This window comes from Loxodonta africana, chromosome 14 (assembly GCF_030014295.1).
Source record: "Loxodonta africana isolate mLoxAfr1 chromosome 14, mLoxAfr1.hap2, whole genome shotgun sequence".
Taxonomy (NCBI): Eukaryota; Metazoa; Chordata; class Mammalia; order Proboscidea; family Elephantidae; genus Loxodonta; species Loxodonta africana.
In genome coordinates this window covers 19,277,700-19,302,724 of record NC_087355.1, presented here as the reverse complement: position 1 = coordinate 19,302,724, position 25,025 = coordinate 19,277,700, and the positions used below count along the sequence as shown (strand labels likewise).

General features: G+C 35.8%; 1 protein-coding gene across 1 annotated transcript in view; it reads right to left on the bottom strand.

The window, feature by feature from the left end:
• The window catches only part of C14H8orf34 (chromosome 14 C8orf34 homolog), a 515,144-nt gene that overhangs the window by 1,520 nt on the left and 488,599 nt on the right, over positions 1 to 25,025 (bottom strand).

Genomic DNA, 25,025 nt, shown 5'->3' with positions numbered 1-25,025 from the left:
AAAAGGTTTAAGTCCAGATTTTCCAAAGCAGTTTCTTGGAAGACTAGTCCAGCAAGATATTAGAATAGGTGATCCACCAACAAATAGTTCCCTAGTCAAAGAATTTTGGACAACAACATATATCTGTGTTTTGGATGATCAAAATATTCATCAGCTTATTAAAGGCTCTGATAAGCTCTGCCAAATAACAAAACAAAACAAACTATTTAGTCTGGTATTTACCAGAGTTATTTAATAATAAAATTAATTTTCATCTAACACCCATTTTTTAAGTCTACAGAGAATTCATTGGTAAATGCTTTTTCAACTAGAGTAAAAGAGGCATATTAATTCAGTTTTTATTTCATATAATTCAGTGGGGAAAAAAAAGGATGGATTTTGTATTCAGAGAGACCTGAGTTCAAATCCTGACTCCACCTCTAACTATATAGGTGACCTTGATCAAGTTATTATCTCTCAGTATCCTCCACAGAGGATGGTTATGAGGGAAACATCTTTGGAAGCATCTTTAATTAATGGGCATTTAACACTTTCACAATATTCAAATTTAGATGAATAGAAACTGCAAAGAGCATTTGGATTGAGGATGGTGATTGAATACAGAAGATATGAAAATGACGAGAATCCTTAGTAAGTTTTTAGGACACTTAAATTTGGAAGGACTTTGAAATAAAATAACCATGCACTCATGATTGAATGCTCCTTAAATCTCAAAGATGTTAAAAGCAGAAAGCAATTGAACTGATGCTTTATACTAACCCGTTGCTGTCAAGTCGATTCTGACTCATAGTGACCCTATAGAACAGAGTAGAACTACCCCATACGGTTTTCAAGAAGCGCCTGGTGGATTCAAACTGCCGACCTTTTGGTGAGCAGCTGTATCTCTTAACCACTATGCCACCAGGGTAAATGTTAGAGGATATCAGAATCACCTGCAGGGATTTTTAAAATGGATTGCTGAGCTCCACCGTCAGAGTTTCTGATTCAATAGTTCTGGAGTGAGGGCTGAGAAAATTCATTTTTACAAGTTCCCAAGAGCTGCTGGCACTCATGCTGGTTCTTTGGTAACCACTGCTCTATGTAGACTGTAGACTGTTTCTTTGGTAACCACTGCTGTATGTGGACTGTAGACTGAAGACGGAGGGCAGCTGTGGCCTGACATACTTGGAGAAATAGGATTTAATCGAGGGTTTGGACACCAAAAGGGGATTAAAGTATAGGCTTGACAGGAAAAAGAAAATTGTAAGGGTAGGAGGTTTTGCACAGGGCGTAAGTTATGCTAATGTAAGATTTTAGAGTTGGAGTTTTTTTTTTTTTTTTGCAAAAACAAGAAAAAAAACACATTGCCTTGGAAGATGACTAAATTTGAGTGAACCAATGAATTTTAATTCGTAAGATGCTGGAAAGTCATCCAAATGAGGGTTAAAATTTTCTGATGGCAACAGTTGTGATAGAGAGGAAAACAGTCTAAACATCCCATGTGAGTGAAGAGAAGTGACTGGTAAGATAACAACGACAAGAAAAGGAAGAACACAGCATGACAAACAGCATGAGAGTAAAAAAAAAAACTGGAACTAGAATGTTGCTGCTACCTCATGGCGCATTGACATATGACAATCAAAAGAAAGGACAGCTTCCCCTGGAGAAGACTAAGAGGGAACCACTATCTTTTAGGAAGAACCCATTTCAAATACGGCAAGAGAGGCATGGAAGGTGTTCTTTAAATAACATTTAAGGATAGTCAGTTTGCAATTAAATTCCAGCCCCCTAGGAGATAGTGGGAAGGTCTAGAAAATAAAAAGTAGTTAAGAATATAAATACAAAAGAAACTTCTATTTTTACAGGGGGCAGTGGAGTAAGGCAGAGTAGGCAAGGATAACAGGGATAAAAGATGAAGAATTAACTGATCTCAAATTTCTGAACTCAATTTTGGCATAAAGTTGTTCTATCATGGAGATTGATGCTGGTTCCCTCTGTTTTGAAGTAGGACTCCATATACTGGGGATGGCCCATTATTTCCCCTCCTTATGGAAAGGTAAGTAATAAAGCAGTTTTGGTGGGGGAACACACAAGTAAGCAAGAGCCCACCCACTGCCACGGAGTCGATTCTGACTGATGAGGACCCTATGGGATGGTGTAGAACTGCCCCCATAGGGTTTCCAAGGCAGACTGGAAATCTTTACAGAAGCAGACTGCCACATCTCTTTCCCATGGGGCATCTGGTGTGTTCCAACGGGAGATCTTTTGCTTAGCAGCTGAGCACTTAACCACTGTGCCAGTAAGCAAGAGTAGCCATCAAATCTAGAAACAAAGACTGTACACACACACACACACACATGTTTTTTCCTCACAGGTTGAACCCTCTTGATTCCTTCTTCAGGATAATGCTATAGGTGCAGCTTTATTTAGTAAAAAATAGTGAAACAAATAATTTGAAGCAATGCATTACAGATGCATGTGTAGGGATTGATGTGAATATTGTACTAATGTACCATTTTCATTGCAACTCTGATTGAACTCTTATTAATATGGAGGAACAACACATTGAACACGAGAGCTCACTGAACATACCCTGTTTTGTAGTGTGTATCACTAAGTCATTTATTACATATAGCTGCCTAGGTTTCTACATGTTATTGCCTCCCAGTGTAATCAGAGGACGGTCTGGCTTGGCCACTTCCGGAGAAATCTTTGAAAGTCAATTAACCAATTTGAACTAAATTTATTCATTCATACAGTCATTCATTTAACTAAATCAGTCAATATTTATTAGATAAATACATATTGAATACATGCATATTTATTAAATATTTATTGAACATTTACTATGTAAAATAGAAATAGTAAAACGAATTTTTTCCTACTAGGTTTTTTTTTTTTTTTTTTTTAGGTTAACTTCTAGAATTACTTATTGTGGAAGAAATTAATAAATTATGAAGTATTTTATAAGTCACAGACATTTAAAAAAATTACTTGAAATGTTAACAAATGGATAAACCTTTATGTCTTAATATTAAGGAGAAAGACCCACATGACTTACATTTAAGAATATAAAGAAAAGCTATGTCCTTAGTATGAAGAATGTTTAATTGTACTAAAGCTGATATTTAGAATGTTTAGTCAACATTTCAAAACAAGCATTTTGAAGAAATTTGGCAGCATGCTTTGAACGGTTGTTCTACTTATAATACTTTATTATGGGATTGGAATCATGCTTAATGTAATTACTAAATGCTATTTATTTCCTTCTGTCAAATTTTTAATTTTTCTGTTTTTCATATATGTCTCCCTTAATTTTCTGGATGGCTTTCCTTGTAGATAATAATTGGGAACACAGTATAAATATAACTAAATCAAGTTGAAGTTTCTATTGAAAGCAGATTTCCTACTCAAATGTATTACTACTTGTTTCTTTACGTGTCATTTTTCTTATTTTCTTGTTTTATGTTTTCTTTATGATACAAACTCTTTCATTGCTCAGTAAAGTAATTCTTCTCTTGATGCTATCTGTGTATGAACCTCCTCATTTTTTTTTTTTCTTCTTCTAAAGATGGACTGGAATTTCAGAGTAGAACAAATGGCTTTGGATTAAGTTAGAATGTAAATTGCGACACTTACTGTGTATCCTTGAGAAAGGATAGCTAACAAATCTGAGTTTGTAAAATTGGAGTTATGACACCTACACATTAGGTTGACTTGGGGATTAAAAGAGATATTACATAGTACATAACAATAGAAATTTAATAAACGTCAGCACTCTTCCATTTCCTCCTCTTTTAGAGAAGCAGATGTTTCTGTATAAGCCTTGAAATGTCAATGGCTCATAGTATGCTTGAAGGAAAAATGGAATGTTATTATTCTAAATGTACTCCCAAAATAGACATTGTGGAGATAATTTATGTTAGAGAATCAGATACCTTCCCCCAATTTATTATGAAATTAGATCTCTGTTAGAATATATGCTAACTTGGTGAGAAAGATTCATTATGCCTCATTTTTGAAGTTCTGTGCTTAGATTCTTATTCATCTTCACATACCCTCTTTATTATGCCTACATACCTAATTGCTCAGACACTAGGATCTATCATCAGACTAGGGTTTCTTGTTAAAACCTAATACGAATATGCCTCTAAGGGTGAGTGAAGAAAACTAAAGATACAAGGGAAACACTAGCCCAAAGGAGTAATGGACCACATTTACCACAGCCTCCACAAGGCTGAGTCCAGTACAACTAGATGGTGGCCGGCTACCACCACTGATTGCTCCGACAGGGATCACAATAGAAGGTCCCAGACATAGCTGGAGAAAAATGTAGAACAAAATTCTAACTCAAAAAGAAAGACCAGACTTGCTGGCCTGACAGAGACTGGAGAAACCCTGAGAGTATGACCCCCAGACGCCCTTTCAGCTCAGTAATGAAGTCACTCCTGAGGTTCACCCTTCAGCCAAAGATTGGACAGGCCCATAAAACAAAACAAGACTAAAGGTGCACACCAGCCCAGGGGCAAGGACTAGAAGGCAGGAGGGACAGGAAAGCTGGTAATAGGGAACCCAAGGTTGAGAAGGGAGAGTGTTGACATGTTGTGGGGTTGTTAACCAATATCATAAAACAACATGCGTACTAACTGTTTAATAAGAAACTAGCTTGTTCTGTAAACCTTCATCTAAAGTACAATAAAAAAAATTTAAAAAAACCCTTGCAATAGAGTAGATTCTGATTCATGGTTACCCCCTGTGTTACAAGGTACAACTACTTCATAAGGTTTTCTTTTCTGTAATCTCTGTGGAAGCAGCTTGCCTGGCCTTTCTTTAATGGCCCTGTTGGGTGGGTTTGAGCCACCAACCTTTAGATTAGTAATTATACCACTTAGCACATTAGTAGGCATGAAATGCTTACCTGATAAAAAACCGTGAGCTTTTGCAGCCTGGGAGAATACTTAAAGCACTCAATAACACAATCAGAGTACCCTTCCCTCCTCTGCAGTGCAAATGCATATTACAGGCAGCAAGTTAGAATGCGGAAGCATGGAATAATTAAGGCTACTTATCTACCCGTTGCTGTGGAGTTGATTCTGACTCACAGTGACCCTACATAGGAGAGAGTAGAACTGCCCCATAGAGTTTCTGAGGAGCACCTGGTGGGTTCAAACTGCCGACCTTTTAGTTAGCAGCCTAAGCTCTTAATCACTACACCACCAGGGTTTCTGGAATACAGAAAAATGGGCTGAATTCACAAATGAAAAGAAGCCATTCTTGGTTAGCAAATTAAAGGCAGAAAGTATTTGACAGACGATCATGAAGACCATTCTCCTTTACTTCCATACAATTAATGTAGTTCTGACAGTTGAACTCTGAGAAACAAGCAAATATAGATGTGCCTGAGTGTGAGCCCATTCTCTGCAAGTTATGAGCCTGGGGACCACCAGAATGAAGCAGAACAGGACATGAGTCTCCTGACTCCTAGTTTATTCACACTCCAGGATAGCCTCCAGAAAAAGGAAATTAGTCTCCCACTGAGATAATTAAGTGACAGATATGTATGCTCACAATAAAAGATGAGCTGTTATTAAATAGCAGTAAACACCTAGGAAGTGACTAGGAACAAATTCCATGGAAGAATAAGCACACGATGTCATTAATCATAACTTTAGCAAAGGTAAATAGGAACCTAATAATAAGTGAGAGGTTGTAAACCTAATGGGATAGCAGATAAACTAAATATTATCATGAATTATTTATATAAATAGAAGCCATTTTAAATGATACATACTTAGTTCTTAGTCTAAAGGTAAAACTTAGAATCCACTAACATTTACCAAGCACATACTGGGTGTCTGACACTGTTTGGCACATATTAAGGCAATGAGAGGGTAAATCCTTTCTTAGTCTATGAAAACAAAATACAATAATCTGAAAATGTGGTCTGTCCAAAGTTACTGAAATATACTGGAGTGAGAAATCCCACACCAAGTAATGGTGGGATAAATTATTCAGACAAAACACCCCACTGAAACATACAGAACAGCCTGATGAAATATTTTTAAAAGTCTGCGTGATTTTCTCAAAGACCTAGTAAAGCAATATCCAGGAACATAAGGAAACAAACAGAAATGGGCATGGCATTTGGGGATGTGTTTCCTCTAAAAGTATCTAGCGGTTCTAGAACAGACTCCTGAGAGGCTGAGAATCTAAAGAGAGATTACAAAAGACTTCCAGGTTATGGGAAAAAATTGAAGCCCTAGGCCTACTAAAGAAGGTAACCTAAGTAAAATCCCTAAGTTTTAGTGTGCAATCCTGATTGATATATTTCTATTTTACCCATACTTCTACAGTATAATACAGTGTAATATAGAAATACATCAGCCCTCTCAAGGAATAAAGCCCAACTTCAAACTTTCTCAATTTTTCACTGGATTTGGATAATCTGAGTTGCTAGGTCCCTACCCTTCTGCAAGAAGCAAGAGCAAAATCCTTTCTGGAGGAAGATAACATCATCTAAGGCCTCAAATTATCTTTGTAATTTTTTATATACGATGCTCAACACTTTATCAAAAATAACCAAAGAACTGTGTCAAGACTACGTGCTCAAAAAACAAAGGAAAACAAGCATGAATAGAAACAGACTCAAAAGAAATCAGATGAAGAATTTATTAAGCATGGATTTGAAAATAACGATGCTTAATATATTCAAGGAAATACAAGACATAAGAAACTAAAAGAGAGCCAAATGGAATTGCTAGAATAAAACATACAATAACTGAAATCCAGAAATCAATGTATATGTTAAAACAGATTTGATAGAATTAAAGATAGAAATCATAAACTTGAAGATAGAGCAGAAGAAAATATCTAGAACGATGATGTACAAATTGATGAAAAAATGAGGGAGGGGACCTATGACATACACTTACAATGTCAAACGTACATGTAATTGGAAACTATAACTATATAAAAAATAAATAAATAACTATAGTGGTTGTAAAATATAACCCCCAAATGATTTCACACTTTCCCCAACAAGTGTCAGAACTATGTTCACTGACCTTGAATCTAGGATCTATGTTCCAATTTTTTGCAATTGTTATATATATTCATATTTTTCCCTCAAATAAAATCTCCTTAAGAACATAGATGAGATCTTACTTATTGTGTACTTTTTATAGCATCTGTGCTAGATACTTAATACCTAAGTACCTTTAATACCTAATTACTAAATAATATACCTGAGTCAAGAATTTTAGAAATATAATCCTAATATAATGCTATTTTCATCAGACAATATATTAAAGCTCAAACTCTCAATTAATTGCACATAGAATTTAAGGAAAAAAATGCATTAAAATTTGACAATTTGTCTAACAAGCTTTAAAAATGTAACATGAATATGGGTTAAGATAGATGTACAAATATATTCTTCATCACATCATTTAGAATAATTAAAACATTGGATATAACTCTATGTACAACCATAGTGGTTAAATAAATTATAGTACATCCAGATAACAAAATACTGTGCATTTATTTTAAAAAGAAATTTTAAACATGAAAAATATTTAAAATATAATGTTAAGTTCAAATTACATTATAAGGATATATACAATGTAAATCATGATCATACATTATTGTATAGATGATCATGTAGATGATCTATGGTGTGTATGTGTTTGCACACACACTTGAGAGAATGAGAAAGTTCATGCAATAATAATAAAAAAAAAGTCTAGAAAGAAAAATATCCAAATAAGAACAGAATGTATTTTTGAGTGGTGAGATAATGGGTAGTTTTATTATTTATGATTTTCCCAATTTTTTACAACCTACCCCCTCCAAACCAAACATCACAACTCCTCTTCACATTAGGTATTCCTAAAAGCAAACTGAACCAAACCCATTGCTGTTGATTCTGACTCATAGCGATGCCATAGGAAAGAGTAGAACTGCCCCATGGGATTTCCAAGGCTGTAATCTTTACGGACTCATAGCGACCCTACATATACATGGGGTCACTATAGGGTTTCTCTGAGTCAGAATCGACTCGACAGCAGTGGGTTTTTTTTTTTTTTTAATCTTTATGGAAGCAGGCTACCACATCTTTCTCCTCAGGAGTTGCTGGTAGGTTCCAACCATCAATCTTTCAGTTAGCAGTGGAGGACTCAACCTCTGCACAACCAGGGCTCCTTAGATAGATTCTAGTTGAGTATTAAGTGAAATGCAACCAGACAAAACATTAAGTTCTGAATGTGAATTCTGGTGGATTTAACCCTACCAACACTATCAGGTTTATTTATGAAAGAGATAGTGCTGTTTAGCTGAAAGAACTCAGGAACATTTTAGGCAGAATGACAATGTGAAGAGAAAAACATTGGGCAGCTAAAGGGAGATAATTTGGGATAACAGGGAAGTCCCATTGCCTTATCGAAAAACAGAGATGGCAACCTTAAATTCCCAACAGGTCATATTTAATGTAAATTAGTGAAGCAAGCAATGTGAGGGGACATTAGCATACGTTAGGGGCTGTAGCAAACTGGAGGAAATGTGTGCTACCTAATGCTGCATCTAGGCTCAAGTCACTTGTTATGAGGAAATGTAGTCCTAATATTGCCATATCTCTTGTTTTTTCAATAGAATATAATGATTTTACTTGAAATCTCAAAATTTTAAAATGTGAGCTCAAGTTTATTTTTATGTTAGAATATTGTCCTAGCCAAACAAAGTATATCTGCAGACAGATTCAGACCATAGGCTGCTAGTTCATAGATTCTTGCCTTTAAACTTTACTATATAATCACTTAGTCCTCTTTGAAAATATGGCCTTAGCTATTATGGTTGAACCCAGATACAGGCTTTTCGCAAAAGCAGTTAAGTCATCCCAAAATAGTTCAGTGCTTTCAAAAGGTACCACCTAAAATCAGGAAGGAACTCTAAACTAGAAGAGAAAATGGACATACATGGCCTCATAGCCACTAAAGTCCCCAAATACCCTTTGTCTGGATATAGATTTATTTTATTTTTTCAGCTGAAGGGACCCAATCTGAATTGTTTATTTTGGGTCTAGGATGCCCCCAGTGGCACAAAAGGCTAAGTGCTTGACTACTAGCTAAAAGGTTGGCAGGTTGAATCCACCCAGAGGTACCTCCAAAGACAGGCCTGGTGATCTGCTTCCAAAAGGTCACAGCTTAAAAACCCTATGGAACAGAGTTCTACTCTGACATATGAGTCAGAATTGACTTGATGGCAACTAACGACACCAACATGAGCCTACCTATACATTGAAAAGACACTTATCAGGTAAAACTTATATTTCCTTTACCGGAAATGGTCATGTATGCTTTGGGACTTCAGGTAAGGGCTTTCTCTAAAATTGATTCATTTTTATAGAATGGAAAATATAAGCTAGAGTTACATATTTACTGACCTTTAACTTACAGAATAATAACTACAGCCAATAACAGCAAATTTTCAAAAAAGCACTTTCAGAATTATTTCATTCTCACGTGAGTTCATCTGAGGTATTGGTCCATGTTTATTTCTAGGACTAATAAAGATGATCATTTTCCAAAGCCCCTTTTATTCTATCAGTATTTTGTACAAATAGTACGCCTTAGAGCAATCATAGTCACTGGTTGAGGTAGTAAAAAAAAATGTACTACTAGGCAATTTAGAACCCACTTTTCTTCTCTTCAACCTAAGAGCTATCTAACAGGTCAGAGACTTGGACTTCCTCATCACTTGTGTTGGAATTATTTGCAGATGTTGTTGGTGGTGGTTCCTGTCGAGTCAATGATACAGATATAAATATGCTTATTAGAGTTCCTCCCTAAACAAAGGTTTCCCCCATGTCTACTTTATCAATTCATATTTTTATTCTTCAAATCTGAACTCTGTTATTCTCATGACTTACCTTTCCAGACATCTCCTCCAATCCCCTATAATTCCAATATCTACACCCCCAAGAGCATTAATTGTTTTGTTCCCTGGGCCACCAAGTAAAACCAATGTTCTTCCTGTCTTGGTGCCTTTGCTCATGCTGTTATTCTTGCTTATATGACCTCCTCATCCATCTCTGTCCTTCAAACCCCTAGTCAGCCTTCTGTTCAAATATAAATTTCTTCATGAAGAGCATTCTAGTCCCATGTTTCTACTGTTGACTCAATGTGATATTTTATCCTTTGACTGCCTTAACATTTTATCTCTTTCTCAAGAAATATGCTTCATGTTATAGATGCTTATGCATTTGCCTATAACTTGCTAGAGAGAACAGATGATACTCTTTTTTCTTTTCCATTTCCCATATCATAGAGCCCAACACATGATAGGTTCTCATTGCAGGTATGTTAAGTTTTCAAGATTCACAAATATGATAGTTCCAAGAAGGTAATCTGGCCTATAGCGTATATGGGAATTAGTGAAGGATCTTAACTAAATTCCTTCTTGGGGACAAAAAAGCCTAGGCCTGTCTAATTTGTGAAAGTGAAGCTGGGTAATGCTGCAAAAGAGCCAAGGGAAATCATGGAACAGGTTGCTGGTGTGAACATGTTCAAGTTCTTGCAGTAACTAAAAACAGACAGAACCAAATCCATAGAGAACAAACAAACAGGCCTTTCTTCCAGCCGGAAAACACATCCTTTTCATTTGTGAAAGACATACCTCATCTCATAGAAGGCTGCCCTGTAAGTTCTGTCCATTAAGGTTAAAAAATGAACTAGATGTACTTTGATTTTGCTTTCATTATTTTGTAGTTTCAGGCCACACCTAGATACCACAATATTCCAGGATAGACAAAAAATGTTTGATATTAGGATTAAAAACATGTGCCACTCATTTATAACTTCGATTTTTCAAAAAAAAAAAAGACGACTCTCCTATTTTTAGTTTTAAAGAATCCAACTCCATAGAATAAAGAATGTTCATCACAAAAGAATACTTCAGCTGTTTTGCTGTTTAAATACAGCTTTCTGTGATGTTTATTATGTTTTCTGATTACCGTTACACATCACAAGAAGGTTTTAATGAACAGAGCAGGTAGTCTTAAGCATGTAGCCTTTTATATTGCTACATCAATCCTGAGCGTGTTGACACATTTTTCCATTACACTTAACAGTTTATTTGGCGAGATTGAGTTTTACATATCATTAAATGCTGCTCTTTAAATTTTTTTTTCTATACCTTTAGGAATCAGTTGAGCCTTTCATAATATCAGGGCTTTACCACAGACTTGGGAAACATTTCAAATAAGAATACCACAGGAGAGGATGGTCCAAGATGGTGACTTACTCAGACACACCATACCCTCCCCCCTACTGCCTCTCCTACCCAGCAATGTGTGGCACATATTCCCACGCTGCCAGGTAGGGTTAGACAGCTCCTGCTCTCTTGCTGACTGAGGCATCATGCTCCCACAGATTGTGCATAGAGACCCCCGCCACTGCCCGAGTACTTGGCAGTGCATTTTCCTGCCCACCACCACTCCGCTCCCCAGCGACTGGCAGCATGAGCTCCCATGCCACCCGTCCAAAGATCAGTAACCTGTGCACCCCAATCCAACCACCTGACAGCCAACAATGTGCACTCACAACACCCATAATGCAGCGACTGGGAAGAACACTACATGCACCCATGCCCGGTAACTAGCCCACCAAGCACATATTGCATCAGCAACTCCCATCAAATCCTGATATGTAAAACCTTGAAAGAAAAGAACTATCAACCAAGAATCTTATATCCAGCAAAACTGTCTTTCAAATATGATGGCAAAACTAGGACATTCCCACATAAATGAAAATTAAGAGAATTTGTAAAAACCAGATCAACCTTACAAGAAATATAAAGGGAGTCCTTCAGTCGAAGAACCAACGACATCAGACAATAACCTGAGATTAAGCACGTGACAGCATCACCCAGATGCCAATCCAGATAAGGAACTCTCAAAAGTAAAATAAAGCTACAAAACTGAAAATAGGGAAACAGATATCAATCTGTAAAGGATGACAACTGCAAACAAACAAGGGTAATAAATGACGTAGTTATAGAACACCCATATGTAGAAGCCAAGACGATATCAAAATAGAACAGACTGTTTTAAACTTAAAAAAATAAAGGTACATTTCAGACTAACCACAAAGAAAATTAATGAATCTACTCACCAAAATAAAGAAGAACAGCAAAAAGACTTAATAAACACAAAATCAACAACAATGAAGGATATGAAACCAAATTCCATAAACAAAAAGAACTCAGCACAGAAAATTAAGCAGAACAAAGAACCATTAACACTACCAAAAAAAGCATAACAAAATGGCAGAAGTAAATTCACACCTATTGATAATCACACTGAATATAAATGGTTTAAATGCACCAGTCGAGAGAGATAAAAAAAAAAAAGACCCATCAATATGTTGTCTATAAGAGACATGCCTTAGACAGAAAGACATGAATAGATTAAAAATCAAAGGATAGAAAAAAAATATAACAAGCAAACAGTAACCAAAAGATAGCAGGAGTGGCAATAATAATCTCTGATAAAAGACTTTAAATCAAAATCCATTTTAAGAGACAAAAGGATTAAAATAATGGATTTCAAGAATGATTGAAAGGTCATAATAAATATTTATGCATCCAATGATAGAGCTCCAAAATACATAAAAAAAACTCTAACAGAATTGAAAAATATTTTTACAATAATAGTAGGAGAGTTTAACACACCACTTTTCATGATAGACAGAACAACTACAAACAAACTCAACGAAGATACAGGAAATCTAAACAATACAAACAACCAACTTGACCTCATAAATATATACAGAACTCAGCACCCAATAGCAATACAACACACATTCTTCTCCAATGCACATGGATCATTCTCCAAAATAGACCATATTTTAGGCTGCAGAGCAAGTCTCAATAAACTCAAAAACACCAAAATAGTACAAAGCATTTTCTCTGACCATAACACTATAAAATTAGAAATCAATAACAGAAAGAACAAGGAAAAAATTAAATACATGAAAACTGAAAAAACAACCTATTTAAAAACTATTTTGTAATAGAAGAAGTTTAAAGTGAAATTTTAAAATACCTATGATCAAATGAGAATGAAAACACAACACAGCCTTTGGCACACAATAAAAACAGTGTCCAGAGGAGAATTTATAGCAACAAATGCACATATCAAAAAAGAAGAAAGGGCCAAAATCAATAGCTTAACTGTACAACTTGAACAAACAGAAAAGGGGTAGCAAAAGAATTGCACAGTCACCAGGAGAAAGGAAATAATAAAGATCAGAGCAGAAATAAATGAAATAGAAAACAGATAAACAATAAAAAGAATCAACAAGACTAGAAGTTAGTTCTTTGAGAAGATCAAATCACTGGCCAAACTGACAAAGGAAAATAATGAGAAGAGGCAAATTACCAAAATAAGAAATGAAATGTGTGTGACATTACAACAGAAACAACTGAGATAAAAGGATCATAATAGAATATTATAAAAAATTGTTCTCCAACAAATATGAAAACATTGGAGAAATTTCTAGAAACGCATTACAACACAAATAGAGGTAGAAAATTTGAACAGACCCATAACAAAAGAATAAATTGAAGAAGTCATAAAAAAAACCTCCCAACAGCAACAAAAAAGCCCCATCCTAGACTGCTTCACTGGAGAATTCTACCAAACATTCAGAGAAGAGTTGACACCAATTCTACTCAAACTATTCCAGAACAGAAAAAAGTAAGGAATACTCCCTAATTCATTCTATGAAGCCAGCAAACCCTGATACCAAAGCCACACAAAGACATCACTAAAAAAGAAAATTACAAACAAATATCCCTCATGAATATATACACAAAAATTCTCAATAAAATTCTAGCCAACAGAATTCAACAACATATCAAAAAATTACCACATCATGATCAAGCGGGATTCATACCAGCGATGCAAGGTTGGTTCAACATTAGAAAATCAACATAATTCTCTACATAAATAAAACAAAGGAAAAGAATCACATGATCATCTCAATCAACACAGAAACGGCATTTGATAAAATTCAAGACACTTTCCTGATTAAAATTCTCAGCAAAATAGGAATTGAAGGGAAATTCTTCAACATAATTAAGGGCATGTATGTAAAACCAAAAGACAATACTACTTTGAATGGAGAAAGATTGAGAGCCTTCCCCTTGAGAATGGGAATGGGATGAACATGCCCTTTATCACCACTCTTATTCAATATTGTACTGGAAGTCCTAGCTAGTGCAATAGGCAAGAAAAGGAAATAAAGGGCATCCAAATTGGAAAAGGAAGTAAAAAAAACTGTCCTTGTTCACAGATGACATTATCCTATACATAGAATATCCCAGAGATTCCACAAGAGAGTTATTGGAACTAATAGAAGGATTCAGCAAAGTGGCAGGGTATAACATCAACACACAAAAATTAGTTGGGTTTCTGTACACTGACAAGGAGGACTCTGAAAAGGAAATCAAGAAAACAATACAATTTACAATAGCCCCCGAAAGGATAAAATACCTAGGAATAAACCCAACTAGGGATGTAAAGACTTATATAAGAAAAACCAGAAATCACTACCTCAAGAAACTAAAGGAGATCTACGTAAATGGAAAAATATCCTATGCTCATAGATTGGAAGACAGCATTGTGAAAATGTCAATATTACCCAGAGTGATCCACAAATATAATGCAACCCCAACCCAAATCTCAACAACATTCTTTAATGAAATGGAAAAACTAATCTCTAATTTTAGATGGAAAGGAAAGAGGCCCCAAATAGCATAAGCAATATTGGAGAAGGACAAAATAGGAGGTGTCACATTTCCCGATATCAGACCTTACTATACAGCCACAGTAATCAAAACAGCATGGTCCTGGTTCAATGGCAGACACATACACCAATGGAACAGAACTGGGAATCCAGAAGTAAATCCATTCATCTATAGGCCACTGATCTTCAGCAAAGTGTCAAAGTCCATTCAGTGGGGAAGAAACAATCTCTTATCAAAATGGTGCCGACAAAACTGGATATCCATATGCAGAAAAATGAAGCAGGATCCATACCTCACACCATGCACAAAAATTAACTCAAAATGGATCAAAGATCTAAATGTCAAAGCTAAAATTATTATAAAGTTTCTGGAAGATAACAGGGTTAAAACTATGGGCCCTAATTCTTGGCATAAATAGCCTATCAAACAAACTTAAAAATGCACAAACAACAAAAGATAAATTAGATAACTGGGACCTCCTAACATTAAATACTTATACTCATCACAAGGCTTTACCCAGAGAGTGAAAAGAGAACCTGTAGACTGGGAAAAAACTTAGGCAATGACATATCTGACAAGGGTCTAATCTCTAAAACAAATAGGAAATTTTATCAAGCCAATAACAAAAAATCCAATTATAAAATGGGCAAAGGACATGAAGAGACACCTCACCAAAGAGGGCATTCAGGTGGTCAACGAATACATGAAAAGACGCTCATGATCACTGGCCATTAGAAAGATGCAAATCAAAACTACAGTGAGATACCATCTCACTCCTGCAAAAATGGCAACGGTCAAAAAAACAACAAATGCTGGTGAGGTTGTGGGGAGACTGGAACTCTTATATGTTGTTGGTGGGAATGTAAAATGGTACACCCACTATGGAAAACAGTATGGTGCTCCCTCAGAAAGCTAGAAATAGAAATACCTTATGATCAAGCAACCCCACTCCTAGGTATATACCCTAGAGATCTAATAGCAGTAGTGCAAACAGACACATGCACACCTATGTTCATTGCAGCATTATTCACTATAAGAAGATGAAAAAAAAAAAAAACCTATGTGCCCATCAACAGATGAATGGAAAAACAAGTTATGGTGCATACATAAAACAGAATACTATGCAACTATAAAGACTAATGAGGAGCTCATGAAACATAACATGGATTAATGTGGAGGACATTATGCTGAATGAAATACGTCAATCACAAAAAGACAAATACTTCATGGTCCCACCACTATAAAATATCAAGAACAGATATACAAACAGAAAGCAAAGTTTTTTGATGGTTACCAGGGGTGGGAGGGAAAGGGAAGGGGAATCACTTTGTAGGTAATAGACACTTGTTAATTTTGGTGATGGCAAAGGCAATACCAAATATGGGTGAAATCAGCACAACTTGACACTAAGAAGTACACAAGCAAAAGGGACAATTTCAGCAAATGCTGTAACATACACAACTTTGCAACAGAAAAAACAACCAAAAAATATGTATTTGGTTATGTAGGTAGATATGGATGCATGTATGTGTATGGGAAGGCGTACGCAAATAAAGTCATGTGCATGTATAGGTGTATTTGTAAGCACATGCATATACATGTTTGTGTGTGCTGCATATATAACAAACCACATAGGGGGCACAGTTAGGGAGGCTTTCTAGACATAGCCAAACAACCCATGGGATTAGATAAGTGGATTAAAAGGCTTAGGACCATAGTCTCAGGGGACAACTTAGTCAATTGGCATAACATAATTCACAAAGGTAATGGTCTACATCCTAGTTTGTTGAATAGTGTCTAGGTTCTTAAAAAGCTTGCGAGTGGCCATCTAAGATACAACTCTTGCTCTCTCTTCATCTGGAGCAAAAGAGAATGAATGAAATCAATGACTCAAAGAAAAACTAGTCCACAGGACTAATAGCCTACATGAACCAAGGCCTTTTCTATCCTAAGACCAGAAGAACTAGATGGTGCCCAGCTACTACTACTGACTGTTCTGACCAGTGACACAATAGAAGGTCCCAGACAGACTGGAAGAAAAATGTAGAACAAAATTTAAATTCCTAAAAAAGGCTAGATTTACTGGATCAATAGAGACTAGAGGAAACTCCACCAAGACTATCACCCTAAGATGCCCTTTGAACTTGGAATTGAAGCTATTTCTGCAGGTCACCTCTCAGCCAAATAACAGATTGACTTGTAAAATAACCAATATCGCCTGTGAGTATTGTGCTATCTTAAAAATTAACTATATGAGATCAAATGGACAACATTTACCCAAAAGCGAAGATGAGGAAGCAAGGAGGGAAAGGGACACTAAATCAATGGAAACAGAACAGAAAGGAGATAATAAGAATGCTGACACGTTGTAAAAATTCTAAAAAATGGCATGGAACAATATGTATAAAAATTGTTAAGGAGGAACTTAATTTGCTGTGTAAACTTTCACCTAAAACACAAAATATTATTTAAAAAAAAAAATCGCACAAATGATTCAGAGGTTGTTTGGTCTCCAGAAATTAAAAAAAAAAAAAAAATCTAATCAAAATAATTCTCTACAATTGGTATTATAATGAAAAATTGCAATTTGGTTTTAGAATCGTTCCTTCTAACAAGTAATCAGCAATAATTATTTTAATTCAGTTTTATATTTATTGATTAAAGACTAATCCTAAAATATTTTTGACAATAACAGACGCCAAATATGCACATGTGATATACCTAACTTAGAGGATTTATCACCTGATATGAGTTTTTTATGAGTTCAGATAGCCTGAACTTTTTAGAAGAAGCTTTAAAATTTTTTGAACACTCATAGAAGATTGAAAGTAAGAAAGTGAGATTAAAAAATTGCCAAAATTTCTTTTGATCTATAGAAAGAACCTAATACAATGTGCTAGAAGTTTTTGTCTTTTTTACATAGATATCTTAACTATTCCTCTGCTATTTTTACTGTATTACTATTAATGTTTTATTACTAAATATTTCCAGAGTCTATATATCCTACAAATATTTGTGGGATGACACAACTGAACTTGAAATAAGAGCAATGTACCACTAAAGCTCTGCCTCACTTATCTCCCAGTTCCTATTTCTGACCCCACAACCCTAATACTTCTGAAATCCTGAAGATTCCAAGTCTCATAAAGTCCTGACACCTGTCTGACATAATTGGCTATCAACTCATTCTGGTCTTTATGTTTTCTACAGTCCACTGTTTCCCCATATAGCCTTCCACCCCTTGACTGTGCAAGGTGTTAGTAACTTATCTTGGATCCAGAGAGATAATTAGCTATGGTAGTAAATCTTGGAAGACCATTACCTTAAGAAGAACAAAGAACTTTTTTTTTTCAATGTGAAACCCTGGGTACACACTTGGTGGACAGTAGAATTCATAGCCCTAACTAATGACCCAAGCAATTCTACTCTCAAGAGTCACAGCATAAGTTGTATTGCGCCTGGTAAAGGGGATGGGGAGATCATGTGTGAAGAATTGGGCAACTGGGGTAAAACAGTACTGGGCTCAATCAGAAGACCTAGTTCTAGTCCTGCCTCTGCCACTAACTAAATGGCATGGACAAACCTATAATCTAGGAGCACTGATTTCTCCATCTCTAAATTGAGAAGATGGAGATTGAGAGGATTAGATTACATTAGCACTTTATAAAAGCCCAGAACACTTGTTCTTCCAGAAATTAATAGGCATTCTGCACATTATAGATATTCTTCAAATGGAAGTTAATGGGCATTCTGCAAAAGAACTCAAGTAAACACACAAAAATACTGAGCTAAACACAGTCAAGGAGATTTGACTGCTGCAGGACTTCTCAGTGACTTTACTATGTAAATCTTTCAGAAGAGACTTCATAGCATTTCCTCAGGTCCACCAATGGACAGTATTTTTCCTCATTTTAAAGCAGAATGCTGATTACCCTTGATCTGTTCATTTAAAATTGTAGGGCTATTTTACTTCCTTTGAAAAAAAAAAGCTCTTGTTAAATCAATGGTGTGTCTTACACTTGAGAGTCTCTCAAGTATAATGATATGTAGAGTTTCCCAAAACTTCTTTACCACAGAGTCATTTTTAATAGCTTTACATGAAACTAGGACTCAAACAAGTAGATATTCTATGGTTCCAGAACCCGTTATGCAAATATCATATTCCTAATTCTCAAAGAGAAAACCAGACTGATAAAAGAAAGAAAAATAGGAAGGCAAAAGCACTTCCAGAAAGGTGGTGTAAGAATTTCCAAAAGTCTTCTCCATAAAAGTAATGAGAATACTGGCAAATATTGTCAAAATCAACATTTTGGATCTCTGGAAATTAATAAAGGCTGGTAACAATCCAGAGAGCATTTATTCAAGGAAAAAATGGATGAATCTTAATAAACACAATGAGCTATATGGCCTATTCACTTGCTCTATTCTTACCCCTTTCTTTCCAGCTCTTCAATAGCTTTGAAAATCACCAGCCTCACAACAGTCATAGCTGTGAATACTAGCAGACTAACAGCCACTGGAGGGGAAAGAATGGGTTTGTTACTATTTGACCTATCTGTGAGCTCCCTGGAAAATCCCCATTTACAGGGTTTGTCTCTATTTAACCTAAATCAGAGCTCACCAAGTGAGAAATCATGTCCTTAGACATTTGCTAAAAGTAATCGGGGCAATTGTTTTGTACAGCAGCTGCTTGAAACAGCAATACCACTTGGGGCAAACAAGAGACTAGCCTAAAAAATAAAAAGAAAATCTGATTAATGAAATGTCCATAGGGGGCTTTTAAAGTTGACACAGCTCTGGGGATCCAGAAAGCCATATATATGTGCAGGGCTGTATGCCTGCCTGGGAAAGACCTGAGAAGGCCCTATCTCTCACCTCTGGCTGACCTAGGCTCTGCACAAGTAGAGTTTAAACTGCTGGAGTGCTGATGGTGTGACTTGACATCATGTCCAGTCATTTGTTGACTACTAAGCTAACTGAGCAGACTTCAGTGGCTGTGTACAATAAATAATACAGACTTTACAGAATTAACCCAAGAAAGTCACTAAACAAATGCAACATCAATAACAGAAACAACAAATAGCAGCAACAATTACCTTGGGTGGGGGTATGATTTCTGTAGTCAAAATGAAAAATTCACTAGGGGACACAAGAGCATATTTGAGTTGGCATCAGAAAGAATCATTGAGCTGAAAGATAGGATAATTGAGACAGGTTAATCTGAGAAACAGAAAGAAAAAAGAATGAAGAAAAATGAACAGACCCTCAAAGAGCTGTAGGGAACCATGAAACACACCAATACACACAAAATAGGAGTCCAAGAAGGAGGGATTGAGAGAAAGAGGCAGAAAGAATATTTGAAGAAATAACAGCTAGAAATTTCTCAAATTTGATGAAAAACTTAGTCTACATATAAAGATGCTCAGCAAACGTCAAGTAGGATAAATTTAAAGAAATTCACACCTACACATTATAGTCAATCTTTCTAAAGTAAAAGACAAAGAAATAATCTTGAGAGCAGCATGAGAAAAATAACTCATAATATACACAGGCACCTCAATAAGATTAACAGCTGACTTCTCATCAGAAACCATAGAAGCCAGCAGGCCATGGGATGACATATTCCTTGAATGTGGGCTGGACTTAGTGACCTGCTTCCAAAGAGTAGAGTATGAAAAGGTGTGAAAAAAAGTAGAGGGGAGAAACTAGCAAACACTGCCTTGGTCAAATGATGGAGGATAACAAGAGTAATAAATCATGTTCATGGTATTTACCACATGATATTAAATGGTATGTGTACATTTACATCTGAGAGAACACTATGGATTTTAATGATGCTGGCCAATTTTCACTATAATTTGGAGTTTCTATACCATATGGAGACCTGGTGGCACAGAGGTTAAGAGATTGGCTTCTAATCAAAAGGTTGGCAGTTCGAATTCACCAGCCACTCCTTGGAAACCCTATGGGTGCAGTTCTATCCTGTCCTATAGTGTCGCTTTGAGTTGGAATCGACTTGACAGTAAAGGGTTATGCCATACAGGTAGCTTAAGCTTAGAATCAATCGCCAAATACAGATCTGGTAGTGTAATTTCTCGTGGATAACTTTATATTTTTTCATCCAGAACCCTGTTGCTGCTGTTGTTAGGTGCTATCAAGTCAGTCCCAACTCATAGCAACCCTATGTACAGCAGACAAAACACTGCCCAGTCCTGCACCACCCTCACAATCATTGCTATGTTTGAGCCCATTGTTGCAGCCACTGTGTCAATCCATGTCATTGAAGGTCTTCCTCTTTTTTGCTGACCCTCCACTTTACCAAGCATGGTGTCCTTCTCCAGGGACTGGTCTCTCCTGACAACATGTCCAAAGCACATGCAGATAGCAAAAAGTCTTGTACAAATAGCAAAATTTCTTGTTATTTTCTATATTTGGAGAGTACAGGTAATTTGGTTGCATTTCATACCTGATGCAGCTCCTCTAGATGTCAGGATTTATATAATGCCAATAATTCAGTTTCCCTGTCTTAAGCCAGCCCAGGACCAAAACTCTTATCCTCATATATATTAAGACCTCAGGACACAGGACCTAGGACCTAGATCCAAGTCTGAAGCCATAATAGATCACCACAGCATTTGTTCTCACTTATAACTCTGGCTCTTATTTTTTTATTTGGGGCACTTATGTCTTTAGTTTAGGTATTTGGCTTGATTTTTTTGTTTGGTTGTTTAGCTTGGCTGTAAAAGAAAAAAAAGCACGATTGTAGTTTGAGAGTTTGAGGGGGCTGGGTGGATTGATTTAATCAGCCGTGTGTCTAGCTATAATGTGACTTTGCATCTTTGTAGGTGTTGAATCCATTGACTGACAGACTCACCCCTAATTTTTCTGCACACGTATTTACTTCACTTTTCCGCCTTCATTCACTCTGACAGCCCATCCTACATACAATTAATCACTTACTGGTAATGCTTTAATGCATACTCTGTTATGGAGTATGTTGTAATGTGTCATTACTTGCTTACATGTTAGTCTCTTTGAGGGCAGCGACCACGTGTCATTAATCTTTATACCCAAACTTAATTTTTGATCAGGGAAGAGGCTTACAGAAACAAGATCCAAAGTCTAGCAACACTATCAAACCAATTTAAAAAACACAACCTCCCAATTCATTGGACTTCCCATCCCAGTAGTTCTCAATCTTAAGAAGAAGCCAAAAATCACCTGAGGAACTTATTAAAAATGCAGAATTGAGAGTTCCATGCACAGAGACTGATTCAGTAGGTCTGAAGTACAGTCCAGGGACATGAATATTAAACAAGTATCTCTGGAGATTCAAATATCTGTGGTTTGATTTATTTAGCAACTTCTGATCATAGTTTGAAAGATTAAAAACAAACACACTCTTGACAAGAGTTTTTTAAACTTATGATTTATACTTTCCTAAAGCAAAGAAAAAAAAAGATAAGCTAATTAAGGGTTCTGCTTATTTTGTTTATAAAGTTTCCCATTTAATTGTTCAAGACAGACTTTTTCCTAAGAGATGATCATTTATAAAATTTATTTGAGCTCAATCTTATTTTTAAATGATACAATAAGAAATACATACCAATCGAAGATCATGACATTATTTGGAAACTTTCTGCCATAATAATTTTCTCTCAGGAGAAATTACAGAATTCTATAAAATAACCTAGGTATAATTTATAGAAAGTTGAGTCAAGAAACAGGTGTTTTCTGTTGGGATGATGAATCTTGTTCTGCTTCAATCTTCACTCATAAATATGTAATATATGAGCCTCTAGGCTCTAAATCAGATGCTGGGTTCACATAGATTATTGTCATTTATTTCCTTCCACTGAGAAAAAGAAGAGGTAGAAGATATCTACATATAATACACATATCTTTCCAGGTGGATGATCTCTACATATCTATACCTATCCTGCCGGCTCTTCTACAAACCACACACACTGAGTCAATGAATGAATAGATAAGATGCCAATGCCTTCAGTGTCTCCACCTTGCACATGTCCCAGCACCTGGCTGTTGGAGGCCATTATTGAAAAGTATTTGCATCTCTGAGCTATGAACTTGGCTACAATGCTGGCTTGCATTCCATTTCCAGATGGCTGCTATTACCACCTACTTATTTTTAAAACCTGATTTTATTTCAAACAATTTGCCATTGTCACGGTTCACCTCCAAGTACAACCATTGCTGAGAGCAAGTATTTTTGGTTCTATGTCTATGGTTAGCAGAGTTCAAGAATGGCCTTCTTTAGAGTGATTGATGGACGCTTTGATAAGACCCATGGCTAAACTATACATTGAATATTAAAATTTTAATAAAGCTATAAATAATTTTAGGGCAACTATTAACAATCACAATTATTATTTATTTTATTTGTTTTAAATTTCCAACAGTCCTGCTGAAGAAACTGGAGAGTATTAGAGATATCTATTCATTCATTCACTCATTTATTGATTCTTCCAATATTAACTGAGAGTTTATTATGTTTCCAAATACAATGAAGAAAAGAGATGCTTTCTTTCACAGAATTTGCACTCTTGTGGAGGAAGAGATGATTACAAATTAATGTCAAAATCTTGTGAAAACATATGAAGAAAGTAAATCTGTATTAAATTACAAAGATCAAAAGAAAGTTCTAGGGATTTTTTCCTTGTTGGCATTAAGTCATGTTTTCCAGTCTTAAAACTGATTGGACCCATAAGGATTTGAGGAAAAGAAAGTAAGTTTGAATTTGGAATTGGATACAATATATTATTTTGATCAATTCTTTTCTCTCCTTTTTTTAAGTTTTAGTTCATTATAAGATATTGCACATTCTAGTACAATTAACACACACTGCATTCTATAAAAAACTATAAGAACGTTGTTAATCTAGTTTTGCCCATGTCGGGTACCTGTGGGGTGAACTTAACAGAGTAATGCTAGCTCAATTACATAAACTGTGTTTATACAGCACACACATAGTACCTTGAAGGGTTTTTTTTTGTTTTGTTTTTTAAACAAAATTTATGAACGTCTCAAAAGAATTTAGTGAAAATGATTACACTCAAAGTCCAGAATGAGAATTTATGCATATTTAAGTGTGTGTGTGTGTGTGTTTTTTCATTAAAGTTTGGGTCACTATTAATTCTTTCAGATTTGTGGGATTCTCTTCTCTTATTTAGAATTTCTACCATTAAGGATCCTCCAAAATACATTCTTGGCTTTTGTACTTGCTCAACCTATCATCTAAGTGCTGAGGCTTTATCGGTTGGTTTGTATGGAAACTGTTGTTTCCCTCCAATAGAACCTGTAGAATGTTACTGAGTTTTTTACTGTATTATGAATGTGCTGCCTGCGTGATTCTTCGGCTCTGTGCCTCCTTCTCTAACCTGAACACTCTGACTCTCATTTCCCTCTCTTGGCTGTGCTCCCTCTGGCTACATAAGCCAGCAGGTATGGAACTGGGATGAGAATATTTTTAAATGACTTTCAACCTTGGAAGAGTAATTTCCTGAATCTCCCAGGCTACAGAATCATAGTGCTTCCTGTGTAACGTATTAGGTATCTCTGGTGGCTACAGTTTAGCCTATTATCATGAGGGCTACATTATCACATACAATTTTTATTTCTTTCTACAGGCTACCATTGGTTTAAAAAAAAAATTATATCTTCTTACTTAAAATTTTGATGTTATTTCCGTATATATTAAGTCAGACACTAACCTCTCCTCTCAATTGCTTAACCCTATGTCTGACAATGCCATTTAGCCCCTGGAGAGCATGCACTGAGCCATGCCCTAGTACAGTAGTCCATTCTTGTCACAATTTCAACCGAGAGACAAATATCAAGAGCTGTATTTTCTGTTTTCATAAATACTATTATAATATTAATTTGATTTGTGAACCTAGAACAGTTTTTAGATATGTCACTACGAGTCGGAATCTACTCGACGGCACTGGGTGGTGGCGGGTATTTACTCATTTAATCAGTAATATAATTTCATATATAATACTCAGTCCTAATGCATTTTGCAATTTTTTTTTTTTTTAATGATCACAAGTTGTCACTGATACAGTTCTAAAGTATGTGTAAAAGATTCACATTTAAATTGGGTATTCTACGCTGGACTTCAGGAAGAGTAATGCCATCTTTACAGGCACTACGCTGAAAAGTAAGTTAGTTTAGGGGCCTCAGCACCACAATTAAAATGTCATTGAATCAATATTTATAGACTG